General features: G+C 43.0%; 1 long non-coding RNA gene across 1 annotated transcript; it reads right to left on the reverse strand.

Moving 5' to 3' along the window:
- Positions 1-2,921: 2,921 nt before the first annotated feature.
- On the reverse strand, positions 2,922-4,289 carry LOC130136277 (uncharacterized). The gene is made up of 3 exons (XR_008815253.1): positions 3,788-4,289; positions 3,074-3,178; positions 2,922-2,996 (listed from the first exon to the last, which is right to left on the reverse strand). It is a non-coding gene; the product is annotated as an uncharacterized LOC130136277 (long non-coding RNA).
- Positions 4,290-6,639: the final 2,350 nt, after the last annotated feature.

Raw genomic sequence — 6,639 nt, forward strand, 5'->3', positions numbered from 1 at the left:
TCTCTCTGCCATGGTCTCCCATCTTGATTAAATCTCCTTTCATCGTGGAGAAACCCAAAAACAGGCTGAGCACGAGCACAGAGATTCCATAATTCTACTGTGAAACCACAATTACAGTGTCCGCACCATGCATTAATCTCAAAATATAACCAAAAACCTGCCATTCTAGTAGAGATTTCTCGAAGTTCTAAATGTGATAAAGTTCATGAGAACCAAGATCTAGGGCAAAGGTCAGAAAGCATGTTACTTCAATGAGCACAAAACTCGGAACCTACACCTCCGTATGTTATACAGAGTATGCATTAGTGCATATATGGATCTGTAAACTACTCTCCAAATGAATACGGCATATCAATTAATATGTTTATCATTCAGTCCCGTGAAGTTTGGATTCTACTTTGTCCAGCAAATTTCCAGGACAAGAAAAGTAGGGGAAAGCCTGCTGCAGTCAGTAGGACATCCCATTTGAGCCAAGACCTCAGTCATATGTAGAAAAGAGGAGAACATGAAAAGCAATTGTATCCACTCCATCTTCCCCTAAATGCCAAATTTCCAAGGACTCCTGAAGGAAAAAAACTACATCCTATAAAAGATGGAAAGGCTGGTTTTCACATCTTAATCATCATTAACATTCTTCCCTTGAGAATTCAATCATCAGACAAGGCCAGCCACAGATAATGGATAATATTTGGTGTAAAGGGGAAGTGAGTTGATTCTCCTCATCATCTTCTTGCAAAGAACTTATTTAATTAGGTGAATCTGCATCAGCGTTCACCTTGGCTCCTGTTTCTTAGTTAAAAAAAGCCACACAGCTTTGTTTGCTATCAAACTTCTTGGCGAAACCTAAATAGACTACATTGCATTCTGCGATCAACAACCACATTGCAACATCAAATTCTAACGACGCGACTGTGCCCCTTGCTCTTCACCAGATCCTACATAAAAGATGTAATTTCCAGAGTTATCGAATCCCGGCATAACTAATCTCTAACGAACATGCCAAGTCATCACCTGACACACTGTCCATAACGACCCCAGATGAGAGCGACCTGCTCCGATGATTCGGGAAATGATTGGAACGGCACATCCTTAATCACACGAGATAGCGGCAAAAGAAAAGGAAAGCAGCAGGGGATCCCATCATTTTGACAAAAGGGAAAAACAACACCATGCTAGTCCTCTAGTTATCAACAAGAACCGAGTCACGATGTCGCTCGAGTCCATCAACCAAACTCTCGGGCGATAAAACTGCCAAACGAATGACAGTTCGAAAAATCTTAAGATCAGACTAACATCCCCAAGGATACCCTTAAAATGCCAACTCTCCCTCCCTCCCCAAACCTCTTTCGGCACCAAGATGTGCATATCGGACCGGCGATCAAAACACCATAACCATGCAAGGAGTCCGTTCAAGATCCTACATCATTCAACTGCATCGGAAACCGAAAAAAGGCCAAACAAACGCCTCAGTGCCTCAGAAGTCCGAACTACCCTCATCACCTGCCTCAACACGGCACGGACAAACCCGGAACCGATTCCTATTCACACTTTAGCCCCTTCCTCTCTCACACACACACACACACACTAGGAATCCCAAAGCATCCACCGCCCAGAAAAAAAAATAAAAACGAGAAAAAAGGGAAGAGAAACCCAACGCGAAGCACCTCCTTACCTGCACCTGAAGAGAGCTAAACTTAGCTAACGAAACGCACCCACCCACCCACCCACGCGGAGCAGTCGGTAGAGAGAGAACGCAAAAAGCGAAAGCTTGGGTTTAACGTAACGGTGCAGGGCTCTTTTCAAGAACGACGAACTTTCAAAAATCCGAACTCGCCCCGATCCCTCGACCGAAGCGGAGGACGCGGCCTGCGGCTGAAAGAGCTCCGATTACACGCGCGGGGCAAATGGGCGATGGAGTTGATTTCCTCGTTCTCTGCGGAATCTTCCTTCCGGCGATGGAGATTGTCAGTGACGAGAAAGAGAGAGAGAGAAAGAGGGAGAAAGCTGGAATTTGATAGAGAGAGAAAGCGGATGCGAAATCACCCGCCTGGGTGGCGCTGCTGAAGCGCGCACTCTTCCTCTCGTAAAAGGTTGAGCGTTCGAATCTCGGGCGCCGCAACGTGACTTAACCGGTGCATGTGTGTGGTAGCTAGCACGTGTCGCCCCCAGAGTTTACCTCCTGGTTATCGGTCGTGCGGGGTTCCCTGGATCCAAAAAAAAAAAAAAAAAGCGGATGCGAAAGGTCGGTGGAGGGTTTCGAGAGGGTTCGGATTTTGTCTTTTCCTGGCACGTTCGTCGATTACGAAAGCGGTGAAAACAAGGGAGAGAGAGAGAAAGAGATGTGGACATGATGTGTAAAGAAGAGAAGATGTATGGATAGAAAGGAGGTGGGGGGTGGCGTGTCTGAAGGCGACCTCTTTGCCTCTCGCTTCGTCGAATTGGACGGTGCGGTATCGTGGACGGGTCACCCGATATGATAAGGCATCTCTTGCATTGTAAATTGATTTTTCTAATTCAATGTCTATGCTTTTCTAGGCACGCGTTTCGTATAAAGAATGGAAGGGGCGTCGTGGGTTCACGAGTTCTTCCGAGCCAAATTTCCCACGTGAATTATGCAATAGTCAGTTCACTCGCTGTGTGACGCGTGTCGATGTCGGCCCGCCTAATTTGGAAGTCTCTCCCTCCGCTCTCTCCCTCCCGTCCCTCCCGACTCGCGATTGAGAAGGCCTAGCTCTGCTCTCTCTCTCTCTCTCTCTCGTCCAACCGCCTCCACCTCGTCCCAAGATCCACCAGCCTCTCCTCCAAGCGAGGACGACTCCCAGCGCTCCCCCTCACGCCCCCAATCCCCATGTCTCTCTTCCGTCAAATCCTCATTGCGAGAACTCGTCCATTGGCGATCGATGATGGCTGTAGACCTAAAAAGTCACGCGATTAAAGCAAGGGTCAATAATGATATTCTCCAGTGAGTAATTTTTCAAACATATAGGACACTGCCACTGCAATGACAATAGTTCAAGTTTACTGACAGAAAATGATTAAAGCCAAAATAGAAATTTCCTCGACGGTCCATTACCTTCCTGGGTCGCCGATTCATTTCCACAAATACCTCCGGATCAAAACATCCCATGTGAACACAAGGTTTAAACCTACCAGCAATCTTCATTCTCGAACCACTCATCTGCAGTCCACAATTAGAAAGGTAAAGTAATTAATCAAAACCAGAAATGAGTGGCTGCAGTTTCAATTAAAACAAAGGAAATAATTTTCCCTCATGCAAAGCCTTTTCCTTAGAACAGCCTATGATAAAGAAAAAAAAATCAAATGAGGTAATAGTGTTATTCATCGGTGCAATCATTGATAGGGTTAACTTCAGATTAGCTCCTCTAACTTGTAGTCCGTCACTTCTTTTTTTTGTGAAATCAAGTACTTCAATTTGCTCAATTTGTGCAACCTAAGTCCTCTAGTCACCCTGCCATTGCTGACTCCATCAAATTGTTGACATGCCTTATAGAATGTGTCAAATCATCATGACAAATTCCACGTCAGCAATTTAACAGAGTTGCAGTCGGTGGCAGAAGGATTCCATTCCCAAGATTGGAGAAGTTAAAGAACTTCCTTTCAAAAGAAGATAGAAGACGGAAGTGGAATTACGGTTAGTTTTCACTTCACACACTTATTAACTGAACGAAGAGAAATCATCACAGAAAATATCTTTACCAGACTTTTCCTCACGCTAACACAGAATACAAGACTGCTTGGATTTCACAAATTCCATGACGCAACTTACAGGACATCGGAGATTAACGGCGAAGGAATCTGCTACCACTTCCAGATCACTACCACTATCAGCTTCGGTTGCTCCTCCACCCCCGACGCAGCGACAAACACGAGCAAGAGCATCTTCAAAACGTTCACCATCAGATTCTTTTGGAATCAGATTGAGAATCTACAAAACAGAGTAATGGAGCATCAGTTTAACAAAAATTTGATTTCTACTATGCATCTTTTCCTCCATTTCAATGGGTGTCACCCCTGTGAAATTTAACTACAAAAGTCTTTGCAAAGCAGTCAAGCCCACGTTCTCTTAGTACATACAAAAAAGAAAAAGATTCAGGTTTCACAACTATAAAACATACAGCGCTAACTCTGTCACAGCTAAAAGCAACTTGAACAACAGTTAAAACTGTCCCAAGTACCTCATAAAATCCTGAACAACAATGATAAGACCAGCTGGGCAGTCACATAGACATCAAACAGAAGAGGTACATTTTAACACAAGCATTTACTCCAGCTTTCACAAGGAAAATAAGAAACCGGATGAATAATTATGGCCAATTTTGGCCAGCTGACGCCAGCGAGCGTCCACGACAGCGCCAGCCGGCCAAAATTGGTTGAATCGACTGAATTGGTATAAATGCAAAAGGTCTAAAACTGAATTGACAAAAAAAAAGTTTTAGGATTGAAATGGCACAATTACAATAGATTTAGAACTTTTTTGGTAATGCTCCCCATGGTAAGCACATGAAACAAATTTCATTTATATAAGTGATACATTCATTTGTTTTCCCTTATGATCACAAGGAATCCCACCTTTGATCGGTATACATGTGTAAATTATCGCGAATTATGAAATGCATTGTTGCTCAAAGTGAGTTGTGGCAATTTGTAGTAACAACAAAATGTGCGTCGTTACGATCACCATCATAGCCCTCTTTCCGAATATTATCTTCTATTTATTTCGAAGATATACCCAGGTTCACAAAAAAGGAAGCTTTTGGTAAGGATGAGAGGCATAATATGAGGATCGAAGTGCCCAACTGCAATAATACATGGAATCAAATTCACGGCCGTGTGGTCACTAATGAATCGGATTCTATATGATCCTTCCCCGTGAAAAATAGCAACAAGAACCGAGGTGCTTTGGTCGTGGATCAAATAACTGAAGTGGTATATGTCGAGGGAAGCTATAGAATAAGATGATCTCTGCTGCTAATCAGGTGCTTTGGTCATGGACAAACGATCAATAAGATGATGTGTTTTGTCTGTCGCAAATTGGTGAGAGCATCTCACCATCCTTTTTTCCTTAAGTACTCATTCGATGACCAAAATGTTATAATATCAATAATATGATCCCACATTCAGTTTATTATACCCACATTCAATTAATTTCATTAACGTTTATTGTCCACGTTAAGTTGCGTGATAACTGTCCATTATATTGTGACCGCCCAAAATACACGACTTCTCAATGGAAGAAGTCATATGAAGGGATGCAAATGGATACAAAAGGGTCTTCTAAGCCAAACCCTCTCATAATAAAAAAAACACACCATCGACGTTGAAAGGGCAATTGGCTAGAGATACCCTTCACCGACCGTTCAACGCTCGATGATTCAGATTATCAATCGAACTTCATCAATGTCTGGTGGTTAATAAAGAATTTTTCAAGTTTCCGCATTAGGTTCTGATTACGCATGAGTTTTGTTTGTCCATGCAAAATCGGGATATTCAGTCCTTTTAGAATTTCTAACATAAACCGGATGAATAATTTTCCCCGAGGTCATCGAGGTCTCGCGACCCCCGACCAGTAATTGCTCGGGTTAGGCGACCGCACCGATGTACCACCGCCCTAGATTTCCTTGTTTTCTTTTTTTTCTTTTAATATTTGTTATTTTCACTATTATCTTAAACATAGTGCAGGATATCAGGTTAGCATTTTCGTCCATAATTTTGACGAAACGACCAAGTTGAACAATAAAAAAATATAACTTAGAGACCCAATTCCACAAAATAAAAAGTTCAAGGACACGATCGAACAATTTGAAAAAGGTTCTGGGACCTTTAATGCCCTTTATCTCAACAGATTAAGGTTTCATTTCCATCAATCCGACCTTACGCAAAAATGTCGAGACGAGTACAGCTATAAAACTCAAACCATGTTTCCATTGCTAAATCGTTATCTCAAACGCGTGTTCAGTTCGGAATTTCATAATTAGGAACGTGCGAAGATTATCAACACGTGCTAATGGAGTCAAATGATTGGTGCCAATGGATAAGGTCAGGTCATCACCCGGGCTAAGAACGACGTTATCCGAGATCATTATTGTCTTACAAAGTTACTTTTTTAGAATAGAATCTGACACGTGCAGGGATTGCGACACGTGTAAAGTCGGCCCAAGATCGGTCAAGAACGGGGGACTGATTTTTCTCGGAAGGAGACAGGGACGGTGCGGAGAATTCAGAGAGATATTGTAAATTAAAAAAGAAATCGGTGTCCACCTAATATCCACCAAAGCTGGATTTTTGACAATCGGATTAGATTAACGAGTGGGAAGGAAGGAAGACTTACGTGGCATTATTTCGTGTTCAATCGCTCCGATACAAATCATTTGTCATTTCGATGGCAGATTTTGCGTGCTCTCGCGGCCAAAATAGAAGACTCGCGAGTTTAGGCTACGGGACAAGAAATTGCCGCTAAATGGGCCGTCGTGCTAGGGTATGCAAAAGAACTGAGAATCGTTTAGACCGTCCAGAACCGGCAATTTTTTAAAATTGGTGAGTATCGGTTCGGTTCCGACTCCAAGTGTAGAACCGCCCGCCCGCCCACCTGGACCGGACCGGTAATATAATAATAAATAT

Source organism: Syzygium oleosum, unplaced genomic scaffold, assembly GCF_021117445.2.
Source record: "Syzygium oleosum isolate NSW1041296 unplaced genomic scaffold, Sole_v2.1 Sole_v2.44, whole genome shotgun sequence".
NCBI classification, from domain to species: domain Eukaryota; kingdom Viridiplantae; phylum Streptophyta; class Magnoliopsida; order Myrtales; family Myrtaceae; genus Syzygium; species Syzygium oleosum.